Source organism: Mesoplodon mirus, assembly GCF_964341445.2.
Source record: "Mesoplodon mirus genome assembly, chromosome: 16".
Lineage (NCBI taxonomy): Eukaryota > Metazoa > Chordata > Mammalia > Artiodactyla > Ziphiidae > Mesoplodon > Mesoplodon mirus.
This window is the reverse complement of record NC_138992.1, coordinates 19944894-19967928: the sequence shown is the minus strand read 5'-3', so window position 1 is coordinate 19967928 and position 23035 is coordinate 19944894. Positions and strand designations below refer to the sequence as shown.

The following is a 23035-nucleotide window of genomic DNA, read 5'->3' as shown; positions in this document are numbered from 1 at the left end:
AAAATGCAAATGACAACTGAGTTTTTCTTATAAAGAATTTGGGAGCAATTATTCCTGGACCTGGATCGGCATAAAATTACCATAAACTGAGGAGTAAGCAATGAAATGTCACCTCCTAAAAGAGACCAAAACCTCAGGACCCAGGCTAGGGGATGGCTTGGGGAACATTATGTATTTTATGTTTTTTTTTTTTTTTTTTTTTTTTTTTTTGCGGTACGCGGGCCCCTCACTGCTGTGGCCTCTCCCGTTGCGGAGCACAGCCTCTGGACTCGCAGGCTCAGCGGCCATGGCTCACGGGCCCAGCTGCTCCGCGGCATGTGGCATCTTCCCGGACCGGGGCATGAACCCGCGTCCCCTGCATCGGCAGGCGGACTCTCAACCACTGCGCCACCAGGGAAGCCCTATTATGTATTTTAATACCCAGGTCATCCTCTGCTTCTCTTCTGATAACTGAATGAATGCATGCTTCGTGTTGCTTCAGATTTCTAGTAGGATGACAGCCACCAAGTACAAGACCCAATTCAGCCTCTTTTAGGAATGCACATTTGTGAGGAGTTTAAAAGTTATAAATCTGTACTGGAGTTGATATTTAGTGGAAATCATCCTCCCATCCCCAACCTGCCCTCTCACAAAGGAGCTGCTACTTTAGGGCCTCTGGGCTCTATACCGAGTATCAAACACAATACACAACGTCATTCTGCAGGACCTGCATGTTTCCCTGGCTAGTCAGATACTTTATGGCAGCGAGGTCCTAAAGGTTAGTAAGGGGATTCATCTAATGTAAAATCGTTATTGTGGTTAAATGTTCCACTTTTCTGGTGTGGGGAGATGCCTTCTACATGATTCCATTTAGCAGCAGAAGATAAATGCTTAGGTCTAATTAGCTTCCCATAGGCAGTTTTACATCCCATTTACAGTGAAGCAAATCAAAGATGAAAACAACTTAGACAATAGCTATTTTGGTCCCTTCCATAGAGTAAGCAGGCAGTGGCGTGCAAACATGCACACGGGTGATCCCCAAAGATGCACAGCTAGTTCAGAGAAGATTCACTTCAAAAGACAGACTCAGGGCCTCCCTGGTGGCGCAGTGGTTGAGAGTCCGCCTGCCGATGCAGGGGACACGGGTTCGTGCCCCGGTCTGGGAAGATCCCACATGCCGAGGAGCGGCTGGGCCCGTGAGCCATGGCCGCTGGGCCTGCGCGTCCGGAGCCTGTGCTCCGCAACGGGAGAGGCCACAACAGTGAGAGGCCCGCATACCGCAAAAACAAAAACAAAAACAAAAAAAAAAAAAAAAAAAAAGACAGACTCAGTGAAGGGCATTTTGTAGGGAAGACATGAACAGACAGTCCAGAATTCTAATGTAATCAATTGTTCAGAAGCATGGACTTTTGATATATTTTTTTAAAAATGACCTCCTAAAAAGTAATTTCTACTGCTAGAGATCTGAGTAACCGAAAGTTCTCCTCGTTCCTCTTTTGCTTCTGAAAACCCAGAGTGTGTTAGCCATCTTGGTAGCATTTATAACACAGTCTACTGTAATCCTCTGATCTCATCTCCTAAGACTGGAGGCCTCTCGAGGGCAGAAAGCCTGGCTTGCTCATCTTTGTCATCCATTTCCAAACATATGGTGTAGTACCTCCATGGCACAGGTATGCAACAAACAGGTGTGAACTGCACCATTCGCCACTTCAGGCAGCCTCACTCTGGAGAGCAGTCAGTTATTTCCCAGTTTATGGAAGAACAAGGGATAAATGCCACTGGAAGGAGGGAAAGGTTGGTGGGCAATCAAGTGAAGTTATATTAAAATTAATTTTCTGATTTTAAAAAGATCCGCTGAATGGGCCCTTTACAGACCTTGAGTGAGAATTTATAAACACAAGATGTTGATTTAAAACAAAGGCCCATTCATTTTGCCACGTGGTACATTTCTTTAGCACCCTGAAGAGCTGGAGCAGTCTTAGGGGTTCCTGGCCCTGACCTTTTGTTGTCTGATTGGCAAGGGTGGGCTGTGGTAGGAGTCCCTGGGCTGCTTCAAGATCCTGGCACCTCCTATTCAGAAGACGGATCTTCAACTTGAAAAGCTGTGAATGCCAGAGATGTCTTTTAAGGTGTGCCAGATCTATTTTCAATTTCCAATATGTAGAGTGAGAGTGACATATTTTTATCCATTTAAAGAGCCTTATGGAAACTATAGACTTACAAACAAGTCTATAATAATATAGGAGATAATTAGTATATGTTAATCATCCCCGATTATATTTTAGCTTAAGATAAGCTGGTCTGCGCTCTTTACCCTCTTTTTAGTAGACAAAGCAACGGATATGACGATGCCTCGCCTCTTCTTGAAACCTTGCGGAGACTTGTCCTTACTTTTAGAATAAAACCAAAATCCTGACCACGGCCCTGCAAAGTGCGTGGCTCTCCATCCTTGGCTACTGTCCACCTGGCTCACTAGGCCCTTCTGCTAATTTCTTCAGTTTACCAAGTTCCTCCCAGACTCTGGGCTCTTCCTACAGGCTGTACCTCTATTGTGTTGCCCTTCTCCCCGCTTCTTTGCTTGGTTAACTTGTTTATCATTTGGGGTTCAGATGACTGGCCACTCCCTTACGAAATCCTTTCCCTCACCCTGTAGTCTCGGTTCCCCTCTGTACACACACTATCACATAGGCACTTCTTCACAACTGTCATTTCATAGCTATTTGTGCAATTCTTTCTTTAATGCCCACCTTCTGTCCTATATTTTAAGTGTCAGGGTAGCAGTGAAAAGGTACGCCTCGTTCATTGTTGTGTCCTTAGCACCTGGTCCAGCACATAATAGGTGCTCAATAAATAATTACTGAATGACAAAGTATCTTTCAACTAGCGCTGACTATAGACTTGAAGCATCCGGCATTGCAGTGGAGTGTATGGGGGTGGGCTCTGGACTCTGAAATCAGCTTCAGTAAGAGGGACAAGTCATTTCAACGCCCTGAGGCTTGTTGTCCTCATCTGGAATCATAATGACATGGACGCTACCTCTGAAGAAAGTGAATACACGCAGTGCAGCTTGACAATGACGCTCTGCACTGTTCACAGTCACACTACTGTTAATATTGCTCTGTGTATGGCTCTAGCCATGCTTCCTATTTCTGGGGAAAAGTCTCACATGAAAGCAAGCTTCCGACCTTCCTCCTTTCAGAAATCTAAAGAGAAGCAGGAGTAGGGAAAAGCCTAACTTTAGTGCTGAACCAGGTCACCTAATAAAGCCATTTACAAGCATCCAGAAACCTCAAACTGAGGGAAGACGTACAAATTCTCATTCTGAGAGTGGAGCACAGTTGTTTGGTGACAAGTAAGAGGAAGGCATTTTGGGAAAGTCAAATAACATCGCTAAATCGGGAGGCCGGGCTCCATGGGTGGGTGGGGGGAAGGAACTGGGCCCCACACGGAGTCCCCTTCCCCACTGTGGACACAGCGCCCTCTAGGGCCACAGCTGGGGGAAAGCGAGGACAGTTGAATGGTTACCCTTCGCTAGTTTTTCTCTTACATGGCTTATTTTTACTTTTAATTTTTTTAAAATTGTGAAGTGTCATTCATAAAAAGAAGTTATGAAAATTGTTGTGATTAGATTTCACATATCATTGAATTAAAACTTCAGATGCATTAAAACTTCAGATGTATAATTATTTGACATATCATTGAATTAAAACTTTAGATGTATTAAAACTTCAGATGTATAATTATTTGTATAATGTATAATTTGTATAATGTATAATTATTTAAATTATACATTTAAATATATAATATATATATATAATATATAATTATTTTAAACCATTGTCATTAAAAATTAATATTACTATTAAAAATAACAGTAAAGCAAATACCAATGCATCAGCTACTGATCTTAGCAAGTAGAATGTTAGCAGGACCTTCGAATGTCTGGAGGGCATTTTCCTGATTCCATCCCCTCCCTTCCACCTGTGAGCATCACTATCCGGTACTTGTGTTCACTGTTAACTTGCTTTTTAAGAAAATACCTCTACCACCTATGTATATATCTCTAGTCTAAGTAACGTATTGCTTAGCTTTGCCTGTTTGGAAATGGATGTGAGCGGACCATACTGAATGTCTTCTGTCGGACTCTTGCTCAACTTTGTTTCTGACATTTGTTCACACTGATGCATGTGGCTAATTAAGATTTACTTTCCATTGTACAAACGTACCGCAATTTATTAACCATAACCGCAGAGGGATTGTGGGCTTATTTCCAGTTTGGGGCTATTACTTGAGTTTTTTGTGGACTGACTCTGACATCTAGGGGAGAGGTTCCGGAGGCAGGGCAGTCTGCTGGAAGTAGAGAGACTCATTTTTACGCAACCATGTGGAATATGCAGTGTGGGAAAATAATGCACATGGCCCAACCACACAGAACTCCTGTGAAGTGGGGATGTTCTCTAACCCAACTGTCACCAACGTGGTCATTCATGAAGAAATAGGACGAACACTCTGGAACTAGACAGGCTACTGCTCCAACTCATGTAAATTCCATCCAGCTCACAGGGATACACAATTCATGTGAAATACGAGATGCAGCCACACGAGGTACACAGAATAGTGGGTAGAGTGAAGTGTACCCAAGATACGGAGAGACGGGTCTTGATGCAAGAGTCCCCAGGCTGAGTCTACATGCTGAGAGTCCTCAGCATGTAGGAAATGCTGAGTAAGGCAAAGCTCTCCTGCTGGGTCTACTCAAGAAACTGGCTACTCTCCATTCTCCTGAGGCTACTGAATGACAAAACTTATTATGTAAATGCATATCACGCAGCCCTCAAATTAATAAGAGTGCCTGGGAATGCAGAGAAGTCACCCAAGGCACCAATGAAGAGTAAGTTATCAAATAGGCTCCCAACAAGGAATTAAAAGAAAAGGTTCTACACCACAGACTATAAATACAATATAAACCCAAGGAAATAAACATATGAGAAAATAGTAGACTTTGGAAAAAATTTGCCATAAGAGAAAGACAAAAGTTTAAGAGAGTAACTACTTTGTATTCTCAAGGTAATTACTCAAAATACAAACTTGCTAAAAAGAGAGGTCATGAGGCAACAAATGGAAATAAAAAGGGATTTTATGAAAAGAATACAAGGAAGCAAATAATTCTATTGCAGAATTTAAAACTGCTAAAAAGCAGTGAAGAGGAGAATTGTTCCTGAATTAAATGGAATTAGACTAATGAAATAGGACAGTGGTTCCAAACCTAGATGATCACAGAAATATGGTGTGGGGGGGAAGCAGGTACTTAAAATATATACTCCTAGGGTTAAATATAGGAGATTTTGATTCAGTGGGCCTTGGGTGAAGCTAAGAAATCTGTACTTCTAAAATTCCCTGAAGTGATTCAGAAAATCAATCTGGTTTAGAAACTATTAAGGTGAGTGCAAACTTGAGACACTCACCCAGAATTCAGAGAGAGAAAAAAAGCAAGTGAAAATGACTAAAGAGAAAAAGATGGACTGGAATCATGGACACAGTATATGTAGCATATGCATAATGGGAGTAAATGAGGAAGCAATCGGAACCATTGCAAGAGAACCAATTTCAAAAACGTAAATTGCCCTAAACAGAGTGAAAAATACAATCTACAGAATGGGAAAAAATATTTGTAAACCATGTATCTGATAGGGGTTAATAGCCAAAACATAAAGAACTCATACAACTCAGTAAGAAAAAACGCAAATAACCCAATTTAAAAATGGGCCAAGGATCTGAAAAGACATTTCTCCAAGGAAGATATATGAAAGGCTAAAAGGTACATGGGAAGCTGCTCAGCATCACTAGTCATTAGGGAAATGCAAATCAAAACCACAATGAGATATCACCTCACACCTGTTAGAATGGCCACCATCAAAAAGACAAGAGAGGGCTTCCCTGGTGGCGCAGTGGTTGAGAGTCCGCCTGCCGATGCAGGGGACATGGGTTCGGGCCCCGGTCCGGGAAGATCCCACATGCCACGGAGTGGCTGGGCCCGTGAGCCATGGCTGCTGAGCCTGTGCGTCCGGAGCCTGTGCTCCGCAACGGGAGAGGCCACAACAGTGAGAGGCCTGCGTACCGCCAAAAAAAAAAAAAAAAAAGATAACAAATATTAGTGTGGATATGAAGAAAAGGGAATCCTTGTAAATAATGGGGGGGGGCTGTAAATTGGGACAGTCGCTATGTGGAAAACAGTATAAAGGATCCTCAAAAAATTAAAAATAAAACTACCATATGATCCAGCAATTCCACTTCTGGGAAAATACTCAAAGGTAACAAAAACACTAACTAGAAAAGATATCTACACCTCCATGTTCACAGCAGCATCATTTACAAAAGCCAAGACATGGAAATGACCTAAGTATCCATTGATGGATGAAGGGATAAAGAAGTTGTGGTATATATAAACAATGGAATATTATTCTGCCATAAAAAGCAAGGAAATCCTAACATTTGCAATAACAGAGATGGATCTTGAAGACACTATGTGAAGTGAAATAGTCACACAGAGAAAGACAAATACTCTATGATCCTACTTATATGTAGAATCAACCCCCCCCCAAAAAAACAGAGAAAGAGATCAGAATTGTGGTCACCAGAGGCAGAGGGGGGAAAGGGGGTGGAGAATTGGAGGAAGGTGGTCAAAAGGTACAAGCCTGCAGTTATAAGATAAGTAAGTACTAGGGATGTCATGTACAACATGATGATTATAGCTAACACTGCTGTGTGATATACAGGAAAGTTAAGAGAGTAAATCCTAAGCATTCTCACCACAAGGAGAATTTTTTTATTCTTTTCTTCTTTCTTTTTATTGTATCTATATGAGAAGGTGGATGTTTGCTGAACCAATTGTGGAAATCATTTACAATGTATGTACATCAAACCATCATGCTGTATGCCTTAAACTTATATAGTGATGTATGTCAATTGTTTCTCAATAAAACTAAAAAAAGATAAGCTAGAAAAAGGATAATAAAATGGATAAATGCAAACCAAAAAAATGGATACTGAAGAAAAATCACTCTGAAATGAGAGAAAAAAAATCACTGAAGTTTTACTGTGGACTTTCTGAAAACTGATAAATATTTAGATCCACTGAATATCAAGTCTAAAGAAGGAAACTTTCCCAAATCCAGGAAAAAGAAATAGATCCTGTATAAAAGAAAAAATATATCAGTCTAATTTGTCTATGTGGTTTTCAGGGAGAATGGTTACGCTATGCTTCCCAAATTCTATCATCAGTAATAAATGAAGGCAAGGAGAAGACATTTTCAGCTGGGAAAGGGCTTTAGAATGCTGATGTGTTCTGTACGGTAACTGAGATGAACCAACAATACGGGTGTTGAGGAATGTAAACACTGTTAAATAGCGTTGTTTCTAAGGAGAATGTAAACGCTATCTCATTCTTGAAACAAGAGGTCCGATCATGTGACAATGAACAATTTAACTATTGCAGGGACTTCCCTGGTGGTGCAGTGGTTAAGAATCTGCCTGCCAATGCAGGGGACACAGGTTCGATCCCTGGTCCGGGAAGATCCCACATGCCGCGGAGCAACTAAGCCTGTGCGCCACAACTAGTGAGCCCACACGCGTAGAGCCCGTGCTCCACAACAAGAGAAGCCACCGCAATAAGAAGCCCGTGCACTGCAACAAAGAGTAGCCCCCGCTTGCTGCAACTAGAGAAAGCCCGCGTGCAGCAACGAAGACCCAATGCAACCAAAAATAAAACCAAAACCAAAAAAAAACCCAAAAAAACAATTTAACTATTGCAGACTGAGGTAAAAATCTAAAGTAGAATAACAGAAACTGGGGGAAGGGGTGGTGTGTATCCGGAGCTGGAGGAAGGAAAGCGTGGGCACTTTTCATCTGTACGTGGGGTGAGTAAGTAGATATTATTTCATTTTTGACATTAATAATGTGAGAAACAGAGGTTTAGAACATAGCTTTTAAACATGTGTCAATATTATTTAAAAATTTGATAGTAATGATCAAAAGAACTTTAAACAAGTACCATACCTTCCAAATTCCTGGAGTAGAATGCATGGGGGGGAGGAATCAAAGATAAACTCATAACGTAGAGCAAAACTAGGCACATCCATTTAAAAAAGGAAAAAAGGAGGAACAAAAGGGACCCCCAAAATGGAAGTCAGACGTAAGCTAAGAGAACAGAACAAAATAATCGACTTTTATAATCATACATATTTCTGAAAGTCTGAAAGTCTATGCACCAAAAGGTTAACAGTTGTTCCTGCATGGTGTGTTTAGAGTAACTTTAACTTTAAAATTTTTGACTAACTAAATTTAAAAAAAATTTTCTGGCAGCAATTACATCTATGTGATGAAAAATAAAACATACACCGAAAATTCCTCTTCATTCATCTGAATGAACACTGATCACGGAGGACCTCATTAAAACTAGATATGACCAGCCTAGCTGCCATGGCTGAGATTGGCATTTGCTGTGATTGTGTGACTTGTTTCACTAATCTGACTCATTTCCCCAAACAGGATGCACAGGTGGTGTGTTCATTTATTTAGTCACAACACTAATTAATTTTACCATTGTGCTCTTCCCTGGTTTTCTCAACATAACCACTGCAATGGTAGGAAAGCACCCTTGGGTGTTGCTTGTGTGCGTGTGCAGAAGGTGTGGGACCGTGGCTCCTAGCCCAGTGAGACTGGGTCCTCAGCTGTGGGTCACTCCCTGTAAGGATGTGAGGGCTCACTGGTGACCGTTCAGCCCCTTCGCACCACACGCTTCTATGTGCCCTCCAGCTTCAGCTCTTATAATTGCCCCAGCACAAACCTCAAATTCCAGCCACACTGAGCAAGTCATTTCTCGAATCTTGCTGCCATGCCTGGACTGCTTTGCCACATTAGGGGAAAATGAAGGGCCACTCCTAAGGGTCCACGGCCCCTCTGCCTATCCCCTGATTCACCTCGTGTATTGTGACTGCTTTAGTCATCTGCTGAGGAAACGTCTGTCTCACCACGTGGATGCCTGCTGCCAGGGAAGTATGGTGTTTGCCTTCCCGCATTAGCACCGGGCCTACAAAGTAGAAAGTGCTCAACAGACACTGCTGCATGGGGAGCTTCTCTGAGCTGCTTTACTTCAGCTCCCAGCCCCGCCTCTTCCCTTGCTCACACCTCTCTCTTCTCGGTGGGAGAGATCCTGAAACCCAGTCCCCCTAAAACTGAGTGCCCTCCATCTGAAACTTTATTCCTTTTCTTGTCCTGCCCCTGTTCCCCTCAGGACTGAGGAGCATGAAAGAAAAGGGGGACTGAAACCGAGCAGGACCCTGTTGGGGGCTTCCTGGATACAAGCCCCTCCACTTCCCACGCTGCTTGTTTGCCATTCTCTTGAGTTCCAAAGAACAGACTCAAGCAGTTAATGATTAGAACAACAGAATCACAGGCCTCCTAGTTCCTCCTGAAGGGATAAAGATAACAATCTGATGCATATCTCTGAGTCCTTCTACAAAAACTAAGACACCCACCCCTCAGCTGGTGGAGGATGGTGACCACATGCTGACGAGCACAAAGGCCCCAGGCTGGTTGGAATGACCGACATTCCTGAAATGCACCCTGTTAGCTCACCACCAACCAATCAGAAAAATGTCCAGGGGCAGTTCCCGCACCCTGTGACCTCACCCCTAATGCTGCCTTTAAAAACCCTTGTCTGAAAACCAGCGGGACTTTGGGTCTTTTGAGCATTAACTGCCCGATCTCCTTGTTTGGTAAATACATGTTGTACATTCCTTCACCGCAACCCAGTGTCGGTAGATTGGTGAGTGAAGCCAAGTCCGGTTAGGTAACAATTTTAGGGTCTAAGAGGCAGCGTCTGGCAAACCTTGTTCTCTGAGCTTCTGAGCTCCACAGGGACACTCTCTCCTGGAGGAGCACAGATGAGATTTTTATGCAATGAAATCAGCTGGCGAGAGTTCAACGGCATGGCTGCTGTGCTCTGTGGCCGGCTCCACCCTCACTGAAGAGCCTAGCTACTTTGTCCTTCCTTCTCATTCACCTCCTACCCAAAGTCCCACCACTCTCCAGAAAGAAGCTGGCACCAGGCTTGTTCAGTTTTCTGTATCATGATCCCAAGTGAGTCTCCCCTGAAAGAGAGGGGATGTTCGCAAAGACCTGATGTTGACGTTGAATATTCCCAAGTTGAAGAATTTCCTCACCCAGCCCTATCTTTTACAATATGATCAAGCAATAATCCTTTTGTTTTACAAATTTACAAACAAAGGACAAAAAAGAGTGTCTTATTTTCAGGCTGGGTCAGGAGAGTATTGAATACAGTAGGATCTCACTTACAAAGCGTTAGAGTCACTAGGAGTCCAAGAGACCCTCTGAAGAACTGGGGTTTATGCATTTCGCCTTCCTCCCACCTCCTCTCTGATCACTGGTCCCCTCGATCTCCACTAGGTCACCTCTACTCCAGTCACACTGTACTCAGAGTCCAAACAGCCCATCACTGTGCCTCTTGTATGTGTGTGTCCCTCCCTTCATGCCCACCCTGCAAAACAACAGTCATCTTTCTAGATGTTGCCCAAATGCCAACTGTTCGGCAAAGCACTCTTGAATGACTTTGCCCACAGTTAGACATATAAACACAGTACTGGGGCAGCTCTTAGTATTATGTCATTGCATGAGAAGTTATCTGTTTCTACATCTTCATTTATGTTTTTATTCAACTAGATATTGGGTAAGTGGCACGGGTGGGTGAGCTCTTTGAGGATGGAGCCTGTGTCTGTCATCCCTGGGACCTTAGATCTCAGCTCTGCACCTGCGTAAGTTATGAGCACAATAACTCTTTGGTGCATAAAAAATGATGGAAAGATAAAGCCCAGCTCTTTGATATTCAGGAATGACTATGCTCATTTTACAACAGAGAGGTGCCCGCCTTTGTGTCTAAGATAGGTAAGGAAGATACCACAGTTTCTTTCTTTTTTTTAATAGATTGCTCTTACTATCAGGAAGTTCTTCTCATATCTAATCTGAATTGCACCTCCCATAATTCAAGCTTCCCCTTGATCCTCCCTTGCTTTGAAAATGACAAAATGTTGCTCTTCACCACTCTTCTGATATTTGAAAATTATTCTAAAATTTTCTCAGCTAGTTCCAACTAACAAAAAAATGTGGTGTTGAGAATCTCAATTAACTTTATTCCTATGGAGGCCAGTTTCAAGGCTATATATCTTTTATAGATATTTTCTCCTGGGGACTGTTGAAGGCCTTTGCATCACATGCCACAGTTGCAGGACCAGAAGCTTCCTAGGCCTGGTAAAGGCACAGCCTTGGCTAGAGGAAGAGAGACTTCCTGGATCTAAGAAGAGTGTACATCCCCTGTCTCAAAGACCCTTTACCTATTGTGACACTTTTTTTTTTCTTTTTAAGTTTTTATTGAATTTGTTACAATATTGCTTCTGTTTAATGTTTTGGTTTTTTGGCCCCGAGGCATGTGGGATCTTAGCTCCCTGACCAGGGATCGAACCTGCACCCCCTGCATTGGAAGGCGAAGTCTTAACCATGAGGGAAGCCCCTTGTGTGACATTCTTGATGTGGCTCAGCTACGACCTCTGTAGCTGTCTTGTCCACTTGCATCCAGGCTTTTCCTCACCTTCCATTTGTGCACGTGACTCTGTGTCTCTCTACTGTGACACGTTTCCATACTCTCCTAATACCCAGGGGTTTGAGGTTGGTTTTCCAAGGAATTGTCCTTCTGCAATATCTGAGGGGCTGGCCACAAATTACTTTGTCCTGAGTCCCAAATATAACGTCAAATAGTACCTGGCAAAAGATTTTCAGGAACTACGAACTGTCCCACAACTTAGTGTATTAGGGGTTGAAATGTGTCTCCCCCAGATTCACATATCGATTCACAGACTCACAATCCTCATCAAGTCAGAGTGTGAGACCTGATTTGGTGGTGTCGATGGAATGATGTAAGATGAGATCAAATTGGAGTAGCATGGTCCCCTCAGCCAATACGACTGGTGTCCTTATAAAAGGGGAAGATTGGGCAGAGAGAGAGAGGCATGTGAAGACGGGAGTTATCCTGCCATACAAGAAACTACGAGAAGGTAGGAGAGAAGCCTGAACAGGCCCTTCCCTAATGCCTTCATGTGGCGATTTCTGTTGTTCTAAGCTATCCAGTTTTTGGCACTTTGTTACTGCAGCCCTAGTAAACTAACACAAAATGCGATATACTACCTGATTTCTTAGTTTATCTGGCTGTTCTGAAGGGGGCAAGCACGTTTCCCTTTAAAGTTTGTGTCAAGTCTTCAAGTTACATCACACTAATTACTCCCCTAGGGAATGATTAGACATTTGACATTGTCCTCTGCACTGAGGCAGAGAACACTAAGAATGCAGCAGCATGAGAGATTACTACACGCACCTATATGCCAATAAAATGGACAACCTGGAAGAAATGGACAAATTCTTAGAAAAGCAAAACTTTCCGAGACTGAACCAGGAAGAAACAGAAAATATAAACAGAACAACCACAAGCATTGAAATTGAAACTGTGATTAAAAATCTTCCAACAAACAAAAGTCCAGGACCAGATGACTTCACAGGCAAATTCTATCAAAAATTTAGAGAAGAACTAACACCTATCCTTCTCAAACTCTTCCAAAATATAGCAGAGGGAGGAACACTCCCAAACTCATTCTACGAGACCACCATCACCCTGATACCAAAACCAGACAAGGATGTCACAAAGAAAGAAAACTACAGGCCAATATCACTGATGAACACAGATGCAAATATCCTCAACAAAATACTAGCAAACAGAATCCAACAGCACACTAAAAGGATCATACACCATGATCAAGTGGGATTTATCCTAGGGATGCAAGGATTCTTCAGTATATGCAAATCAATCAATATGATACACCATATTAACAAATTGAAAGAGAAAAACCATATGATCATCTCAATAGATGCAGAAAAAGCTTTCGACAAAATTCAACACCCATTTATGATAAAAATCCTCCAGACAGTAGGCATAGAGGGAACTTACCTCAACATAATAAAGGCCATATATGACAAACCCACAGCCAACATCATTCTCAATGGTGAAAAACTGAAACCATTTCCATTCAACTTAGTTTTGGAATTTTTAGCCACAGAAATCAGAGAAGAAAAAGAAATAAAAGAAATCCAAATCAGAAAAGAAGAAGTAAAACTGTCACTGTTTCCAGATGACATGATACTATACATAAAGAATCCTAAAGATGCTACCAGAAAACTACTAGAGCTAATCAATGAATTTGGTAAAGTAGCAGGATACAAAACTAATGCACAGAAGTCTCTTTCATCCCTATACACTAATGATGAAAAATCTGAAAGAGAAATTAAAGAAACACTCCCATTTACCATTGCAACAAAAAGAATAAAATATCTAGGAATAAACCTACCTAAGGAGACAAAAGACCTGTATGCAGAAAATTATAAGACACTGATGAAAGAAGATAAAAATGATACAAACAGATGGAGAGATACACCATGTTCTTCTATTGGAAGAATCAACATTGTGAAAATGACTATAGTATCCAAAGCAACCTACAGATTCAATGCAATCCCTACCAAACTACCAATGGCATTTTTCACAGAACTAGAATAAAAAATTTCACCATTGGTATGGATTTTCCTTCTGGGGAAGGTAATTAAGCATCAGGATAAGTTAGCAAAGAAAGCTGGCTACCATCATTTTCTTGAAGGCTTAACAATGGACACACAGTTATCTTGTATGGGTAGGTTGTGCATCGTTTTTCCTGAAGTCATTAGCATGGTCAATACGATCTTTCAAAGTTCTTTTGGGGTCTATTATGTTTATGGTCATAGAACAGTCTTCATGAATGGAAGAAGAAGGAACCTTATGCTTCAGGAATTTTATCCATGTAGTCCTCATTTGAGAGTTCAGCTCTCTGGACTAAGGGACAAGACTACGCAACCAAGCGGGTCCCTAGTAATTGCTGGCTTGGGACCAGTAATCCACGTCATATGCCAGTTCTGCTTTTACACACCAGTGTCTCTTCCATGCTTTGAGTCCCAAGGTATTGAGTGATTTCAGACCCTGTTAGAGGCAGGGAGACCAAGCATGCTATCCTGACATGCTTTCATTAACCTTATTTCACCTTCTAGGCACCTCCTGAAGATTAAGCGATAAAACTTTTTATTCACTTAAGAACACACTGCCCATCTGAAGACAGGAATCATGGGCCATGAGATTCTAGATTTAAATGAAATCACAGGGATAGTGGATAACACCAGAAACACTCATCACAGTTAAGAGCAGTGCAAAACTAATGTACAGATTATAGGAAGGTGGCAAAACTTAAGAGAAACAAAACTAGCAAGCAGGCTCTGCTTTCAGGAATATATAAAGTTCTTCCCCCTTTGAAAGTGGATCTCCTCAGCCAGAATTGGATGAGGTGCATAGTCAGTGATTAGTAATCACAAGCTAATCACCACTTACTAGGAACATTTTCTGTAGCTGCTATTTAATTTTTAAAAAATCTTTATTTTTTATAGTTGTACCTTATTACCAAGGCAGTGAGTTTGTTTACTTTGGATTCCAGTGATGGGATGATGAAAAAGCTACTCTTTAAAAAAGACAATGACCCTTGATAAAGATGACATTTTCTCCTCAAAGCATTAAGACACTGACATTTTTAAATTGTGAGGAATGGGAGAGAAGTTGGGTTGCATTGTTGTTGCTTTTACCTTTTCTTATGGGATTTCTACTTGAAGGAGCTCAGAGTCTATTGAACACAGAAAGTTAACTACTGGTTAGGTATTTCACCAAGTTCTACTTGACAAACAGAAAGTCATTTCCACCTGTGGAGCGCGGCCTCCCCAGCTAGAACACAGCTCTACTGCTTGGAAACTGACCAGAGCGCGCCCCCCGCCCCCCCATCCCCCCCCCCCCGCATCGCTCCCCAGCAATTTCCTGACATCCTTGTGGTCTTGCTATTTAACACAAACAAAAAGAAATCTTTCAAAGCCCCAAAGCATGGTAATCAAGGCTCTGTACAATGTTGATTGTATCAATATACTGACACTGATACTCAATCTCTCCAGTTGAATAAAGAACCAGAAGCCACTTATCTTTAAACAAAAGTGTTCACCTCCCCTCTCTCCTACTTCCCCAAAGTCCTCAATTATAAAGAAAGAAAAAGGAAAAAAAAAAAAAAAAAAGCACAAACTGACACTTTGCCAAAGTTACTTGGGGTGGAAAAAAAAGATAATTCCTCAAAGCCCACATGGGTCAGGCTGATGAAAATCAGGGACTTCCTCACCTCTCTTAAAAAGCAGAACAGAACTCTGGTGTTTGCCCTGAAACCTTTCAGCTCTGGCTGCTGCTTTGAGGGGTGGCGGCCATGGCGTGGCCTTGCAGCCGTCTCTGCAGTCCATGCAAGCTGACACTGATGGAACCATGCGTCAGTGGTCCTGTTCCTGCTTTTCTGATGGGTCCCTGAGGGGCTTCTGAGTAACTGTGCCCGGCCTTCCACAGCTCTGATGGGACGTCCCTCCCTTTCCCCTCTTCATGCCAAGGTTAAGACCTGAGCACGGGGAGGGTGCCTCTTCAGGGGGGGTGGTTTGCAGCCCCCTGCCCTATCCTGGGCTCCTCTGAAGGATGTTTCCCTGAAGCCTGTCGTTCCACCGCGTTATGGGTGTGAACAGCGGCTCGACACAGACAAAATGATGTTTCTGAATAAAAGAATGTGCTACCCAGGAGGCATAACCAGTATTTAATTTGCTGCCTGTGTTCGATAGACTGTGAGCTCCTCAAGGGCAGGGACTACATCTCATTTGTCTTTGTAGCCTTGGAGACTAACACACGTTCACTTGTTCATTCATTTACTCCACAACTATTTACTAAGAGCAAGAGGTACCAGATGAGAAAGGCACAGGCCTCCACAAAGAATTAGACATTTCTTTTGCCCCACAGGTTGGACTGCCATGGAATCCGTATACTTTCTAATATGTTACAAGAGACAAAAATACACACTCAAAATAAATAATACAAAAGCAGAGCTATCTTCCTCCTAGGCTCACTGAATGTCAAAGATGAATGGGACCTGCTTTTATAGATAAGGGAGGAGGAGCTGACCAATCCCTGATCTTATGCTGTCGTCACCTTGAGGAAGGTGGTCTGTGGAAGATAAAGCACTTCACGTAGACATTTCCATTGCTCCCTGCAGCCCTCCTGCCCTCAGAACCCAATTTTTTCACACACACACACACACACACATTTATTTATTTTTAGTATTCTAATTTTCAAAAGTTCACATAATTCAAGGGTCTCCAGATAGGTTTAAATATGGATTGTGAACCCACATACCTACAGGAGTCAAAATGTAAAACAATTTGAGAAAGTAAACCAGGGGAAAGAATGGAGGCCAGAACAGAGCAAACTAGAAACACATGCTCTTGTTTCAGTTCTCTAGACCGAATTGATGGCTTAAAGCAAGGATTTTTCTTTTGCTTATGCTTTTGTTGGATGGGAACTCATCAAGAGCTCAGCTGGGTGGCCCATCTTTGATCCATGTGACGTCCCGTCATGGGGATGGAGGATGCATTTCCAAGATGGCTTCCTCAGTCATGTGTCTGGCACCCAGGTGTTCCTTGACCTTTGTCTTTCTCCCCATGATGTCTCTTCTAGGGCGTCTTCTTGTGGCTTGGGCTTCTCACAGCATGGTGAGCTCAGGGCAGTTGAACTTGTTATATGGTGGTGCACCTCCCTGAACAAGTGTCTCAAGAGACAGGAAGTAGATGCTGCCAGTTTCTGCCACATTATACTGGTCAGGGCAGTCACTCAGCCTTCTAGGGGAGGATACCCTGACACCACCTCTCCATAGGAGGAATGTTAAAGAATTTACAAATGTCTTTAGTGTGCCTTAGTCTGTTTCAAAGACCAGCCACTGGGTATCAGCTTGTTGCATTGGGGGACTGTGGTCCCACATGAAATATTTTTAAAAATTTAAGTAGAAGATGGAATAAATATTTTAAAATGTTGGCAATTAATTCAAATTTTCTGAAAAACTCTGTGTGTCAAACACGCACATTTGCAGATTCTGGCCGTGCCCACCAGTATGTACCCTGGGCTTAATGCACTAAACAAAATTCTTATAAAGGAGTTTTAGGAAAATACTGACATGTATTTTCTGCCTATAACTGAAAATGAAGATCTTAAGAGCGTTTTACCATCTTTGACAACAGAATTTTACTGAAAACACACCAGTAGGTAAATAACAGATCTTTCTATATAACTCTATCATGACCGACAAGAGAAAACTGAATGTCTCCTATTTTGAGAATTCCCTTCTCCCATTTCTATCTTGGCTGAATCACAGTTTGATAAAATATATGGTGATTTCCATTTCTTGTTGAATTTGACTGAGAACTAGAAACACAAGATGATGATACTGACCTCATGCCCCAAAGGAAAACAAAGAGAAGCTCAGAAACTAAATAAAAAGTCACTGATATAAACAGTCTAATCTCCACATTAGTACTTTTTAAACTTTAGTGACCGAATCACCTTCTGAGTCAGAAGAACTAGGCGATGTCCCGAGACTCAGCATTTTGAATCAAAACTCCAGATGATTCTGATGTAGATGGCCCCTATACTACATTGCTGGTACTCAATTACAGGGGCAGGTTTTGAGAGAGAGAGCAAAACTGGGCACAGGGCTTCCCTGGTGGCGCAGTGGTTGAGAGTCTGCCTGCCGATGCAGGGGACACGGGTTCGTGCCCCAGTCTGGGAAGATCCCACATGCCGCGGAGCGGCTGGGCCTGTGAGCCATGGCCGCTGAGCCTATGCATCCGGAGACTGTGCTCCGCAACGGGAGAGGCCACAACAGTGAGAGGCCCGTGTACCGCAAAAAAAAAAAAAAAAAAACTGGGCACAGCTGAAGTATGAATCATGCCTCCTTTTATGATTTGGTGGCCATGGTAGTAATGGAATTGGGCTCCATCTCCCGACTCAGTGAAGAAGATGTGCTAGGAGTAGCAGATTGGGTTTCTAAGCCTGGTTTTGCATTAGCCAGTTGATTGAGCTCAGGGAAGTCACTCCCCTTCTCACAGCCTCCGTTTCCTCTTCTGTATGATGAGAGGGAGCGACCCGGGGAATAACAATGGCCAGCACAACTACTCACATCCCAGGCCTGAGGTGAAGCCCACTCACACAGGCCACCTTGCTCTCCGCTCTGCCCTGGCCTGGCCTCCCAGTCCTCATCCACTCAGCCACATCCAACAGAATGGAGCTGACACCTGGGGTGAGACCAGTTCTGTAGCCCTGGCAGAGGATCCCTGTGGCCTCCTCCTGCTTGGGAGGCATATTACGGTTTGGGAGGGGAAATCAGGTGAAAAAGAAACCAGGAAAGGTAGTTTTGGAGGAAGGAGAAGAGTTTTAGGGGCAGGAATTGTCCGGAAATAGAAACGTGCAATCTGAGAAAGGTGGAGGTGGGTGTGGGGAGCAAACAGCCTGCCAGCCAGTCTTAGGCCCATCCTGGTTCTCACCGTGATGGAAGTCTAGGGGTAGCTGTCTTTAGCAAATCCCAGTGGCTATACTGCAGGACAGCTGGCTTCAGGAAGGGCAGGGCTGGGATAAGGGTGAGCAAGATTGTGGGTCGACACATACATGAACCTGGGAGTGAGGGTCTCCCTTACATTTTGCACCAGGCCTCTCATTTGCCTCACCCCAGTCCCAGCCCTGAAAAGGCTGTATTAGGGTGCTGGAGTTACAAGCTTGCTGTGAAGTTGTCACCTCTACCACAGACCCCTGGGGCAGAGTGGGAGTGGGTCTTGTAGAAGGGGAAATGCAGACAGATCAGCCCAGACTCCGCCAGGACTTCCAAGGATTTGATTTACTGAAGGGCGTTTGGTGTTAAGGGGAAAGGCTTTGGGTCTGTGTTGGGTTAGCTGTGCAACTTTGGTCAAGTTACTTAACCTCTTTAAGTCTCAGTTTTAAAATCTTTCAAGGGGCTTCCCTGGTGGTGCAGTGGTTAAGAATCTGCCTGCCAATGCAGGCGATATGGGTTTGAGCCCTGGTCCAGGAAGATCCCACATGCTGCAGAGCAACTAAGCCCGTGAGCCACACCTACCGGGCCTGAGCTCTAGAGCCCGTGAGCCACAACTACTGAGCCCATGTGCCACAACTACTGAAGCCCATGCGCCTAGAGCCCATGCTCCGCAACAAGAGAAGCCACTGCAATGAGAAGGCCCCGCTTGCTGCAACTGGAGAAAGCCCACGCACAGCAACGAAGACCCAACACAGCTAAAAATAAATAAATAGATAAATTTATAAAAAAATAAACATAAAATCTTTCAAATGAGAGTAAGATCACCTTCTCGGCAGGAATGCTGTGAAAATGGAGACTGCATACATGGCACCTGGCACACTGTATTCTGTCATGACGTGGAAAGTCTTCCCTTTTTTCCAGCCTCCATTCCACATGGAGTGACTGTCAGGAAACACAACAAACTAGGGACAGCAACCTTCATGCCAAAAATGGATGTGGAAATGCACGTCCTTGGGCAGAGGAAGCCTGGCAGGTCTTGACACGCACTGTTGACTTTCTGAGTCTCTACTGCTTTCTCTTTTAACTCCTCCTATCTTGCTAAGGTTGGACCTGATGGAAGGTGGAGGTACAATGCCAGGATCTTGCCCACCAGGAAAAATCTCCCAGTGCTGCTCTGAGGCCAAAGTTCCAGGAAAAACCATGACAAACTCTTGTGTCACAGGCCTGCTTAGTGAGAATTATAGCTACTATGTACTTACAGGATTAGCACGTGCTTGGCCCTGTGCTAGGCTATGAACATTACCCACCTCAGCCCTTACAACTCGGTCGGAGAGATATGACTATTCCCAGTTTACAGATGAGTGAATAGAGATGAATATGGCTCTCGACTGTAGAAATGGGCTAGGAATTGAGCCTTTTCCTGAGTTCTTAACCACTATTTACTATTGAAGATTCATCACTCTGGAAATGCAGAAAACCCAAGAAGAGTTCATGATTCTCAGACTGTTAAGAGATGCAGAGAGGAATTAGCACTGGTGTGTGAAAAATATAACACTGCGAAGCAGCTCAGACAGACAGTGAGCTCCTTGGGGGCAGGGACTCCTCTTCGTAGGAGCTCAACCACTGTGGGTCTGGATGTATAAGCAGATAAAATAATCATGTAGGCTACAGACAGAGATACTGTTGGGAACTCAAGGTTCAGGGAGGTCCACAGTGGTGCAATGGAGAAGGCCAGCTTCATGGAGGACAGAGTAAGGCCTGAGCTGGGATTTGGAGACGTCAGAAAGAGCAAGAAGGATACAAGAAACACATAAAGAAACACATAAACGGCGGCAGGATCCAGCATGAACCTAAGGTACTGAGACCATGAGGATGACGAACTGTTTAGTCAACTTGGCAAGTAGCCAGTTAAACCAACTAATAACTGGCTGGTTCTGGCTGTAAGACTGTATGTTATCTGGAAACAGGTCAACCATGGCTGTGAGAACAAGGTCAAAGGCAAACAATGCAGGCTGGTCCAGACATACAATGTAGGGAAGTGAGCTGGAGCAGGCTGGGCTGCAGGAAGTACACCCATGGCAGAGGATATGCAAATATAACTTAGAGCAGCTGTGAAAAACACAAGGAGGACGAGTCAGCCATGAAGAATGTGCAGGAGGAAGACCAGGGAAGGGGCTGGAAGGAACACACACTGGGGCTGACTCACCCTCTTCATCTGGTTTTTCATGCACCATAGCAGCCTACCTGCTCTCAGGGGACGCTTGGTGCATCTGTTTATTCTCTACAGTGAACTTAAGGAAGTCGTATTTACTAAGGGATAAGCCACAGGCTCGGCCACGAGGCTCAAAAACCTCCCTTTAGTAGAGTTGTCTAACTAGATACATGAAAAATTCCCTATGCACATATGTAATTTTATATAATACATTTTCATACAAATGTTAATATAATGTAATATAAAATTATATAAATAATTTTATCCTGGGCTAAAGAGCTAAGTCTAAAAAAATGGAAGAACATGAAAGATGGTTCTATCTTGAAGCTATTGGTTCCATCCTTACCCTTGCCACCCAACTGTGCCAAGAGTGTGATGAAATAGTACCAGCCAGTTCTGCTCTGCCACTGTTTAATTAATCTGTGTATTCCCACCAGGAAGGAAATGATTACTTGGTAATGACCTCCACATGGGCCTCAGGAACCCTAACATTTTCCACCAAGAAGCCCAGAGTGGTGATGTTGGGTGATCTCTGCCTCTAAGTTGTGGGACTGAACAGCTCATCCTTGCCCACACTGTACGCTGTAGAACCCCAGTAAGCCACATGGCATTAAAAGGCATCATGAAGAAGAGGGTTTTCTGGTTGTGACGGGAGGTCCTAAAGAATATCCCAGGTTTGCTGATTCACTGGGGGGACCAACAGGACTCAACGTACAGCTGTGCTCACAGCTAAGATTTATCCCATCACAGCAAAAGGATGCAGAGCAAGATCTGCAAAGGGAAAGGCCCCTGGGGTGAAGTCTGGAGGAAACCAGGCACTAGCTTCCGAGCATCCTCTCCCCTTGGAGTCACACAGGATGCTTTTAATTCCTCCAGCCATGAACTGTGAACCATGTGTGAAATGCTCTCTACCAGGGAAGCTCATTAGAGGCTCACCGCCTAAGGTTTCTCATCAGGGGCTGGTCACACAGGCATCCTTGGCTCGGCAGGTACCAAATTTCTAGATTCCCGGAAAGAAAGCAAGTGTTTAACATAAATGGTATTGTTTGGACAAATGGTTTAGGCACATGGGCCCTTCTGATCAGGGGGTTGTGGGGACTCTCCAGAAATCCAGTAGGGGCCAACCTCACAAGCCGGACCTTCTAAGAAAAGCAGTCTCAGTCCTGTTATGCTAATTTTTTCCCATACAATAGTCTATTAAGTCTAGAAAACTGTGTGCCATGGCCACCTCTGGGAGATTAATAACACACATTAGCACATGAAAGTGCTTTGAGAAGTACTATAGTATAAAAGACTGTTTTTAAATTTTAACCAACAGTTCCCAACCCTATTTGATCATTATCCTTTAAAAAAATACAGTACTTATCACATCCCTTTGGATACTAGCATTCTGCAGAATATGATTTGGGAAATCCTGGGCTAAGTGTGTGAACTTGCATTACTTCTCTGGCCTCAGCTTTCACCAGCTATTAAACACACTAATAACAACAGCCGGCACTTACATTGCTCTTACTGTGTGTAAAGAGTTTTTTATACAATAACTCAATCAAATAAGAGGTTGGACAAGGTAGCCTCTAAGCAGGGTAAAGCGGCACAGTTGGGGGAAACAGTGCAGACACTGAATTACTCAATGAGATCATTTCCTGGCTTTGCCAGTTACCAGCTGTATGACAAGTTCCTTAACCTTGGTGTGCCTTGGTTTCTTTATCTGTGAAATGAGAAAGTGCTTAATACACAGGGAGTGCTACACATGGGCTTGTTGACATATATATTTGTTTAAGTAAATGAAATTCTTTCCAGCTCAAGCAGTCTTGATCCTTTGCTCCATGCCACGAACCACGGACGGGCACAGACAACAGACTCTTGTGGCTTCAGAGACTAAGGGATCGGACAGTAGGATGAGGGTGGCCTGAGGAAACCAGGAGGGTCCCAGGTGGAGCTTGTTCCAGGTCCTAGGGAGCCATGACACCCAAGGCCAGTCAAAGACAAGGCCCACGCCAGGGAGTAGACGCAGACCACCACCAGCCAAGAGGCACTATTTCCTTGGAGTCTAGGACTGAGGCCAACAACTGTAAATAAAGCAAGACTCCAAACAGCCTTCAGTTAAACCTGGTGATTTTATCCATATGGTTGAAGAAAGGCACCTCGCAAGAAAATCCCCTCTGAATCAAGACTCAGACAGATCTACATGGTAGAAAAAAGAACAGGGAAGGATGCTAAATTGAAAAATGACAAACTGCCACCAAGAAAAAGCTAATTTTTAATATGC

The 23035-nt window shown here is 43.5% G+C and overlaps 1 pseudogene across 1 annotated transcript in view; it reads right to left on the bottom strand.

The window, feature by feature from the left end:
- The window catches only part of LOC309791976 (zinc finger C2HC domain-containing protein 1A-like), a 36546-nt pseudogene extending 18176 nt beyond the window's left edge, over positions 1 to 18370 (bottom strand). Inside the window, exon 1 of the transcript in view lies at positions 18218 to 18370. The product of the transcript in view is annotated as a zinc finger C2HC domain-containing protein 1A-like (transcript). The remainder of the gene's footprint in view (positions 1 to 18217) is intronic.
- Between the last annotated feature and the right edge of the window lie 4665 nt (positions 18371 to 23035).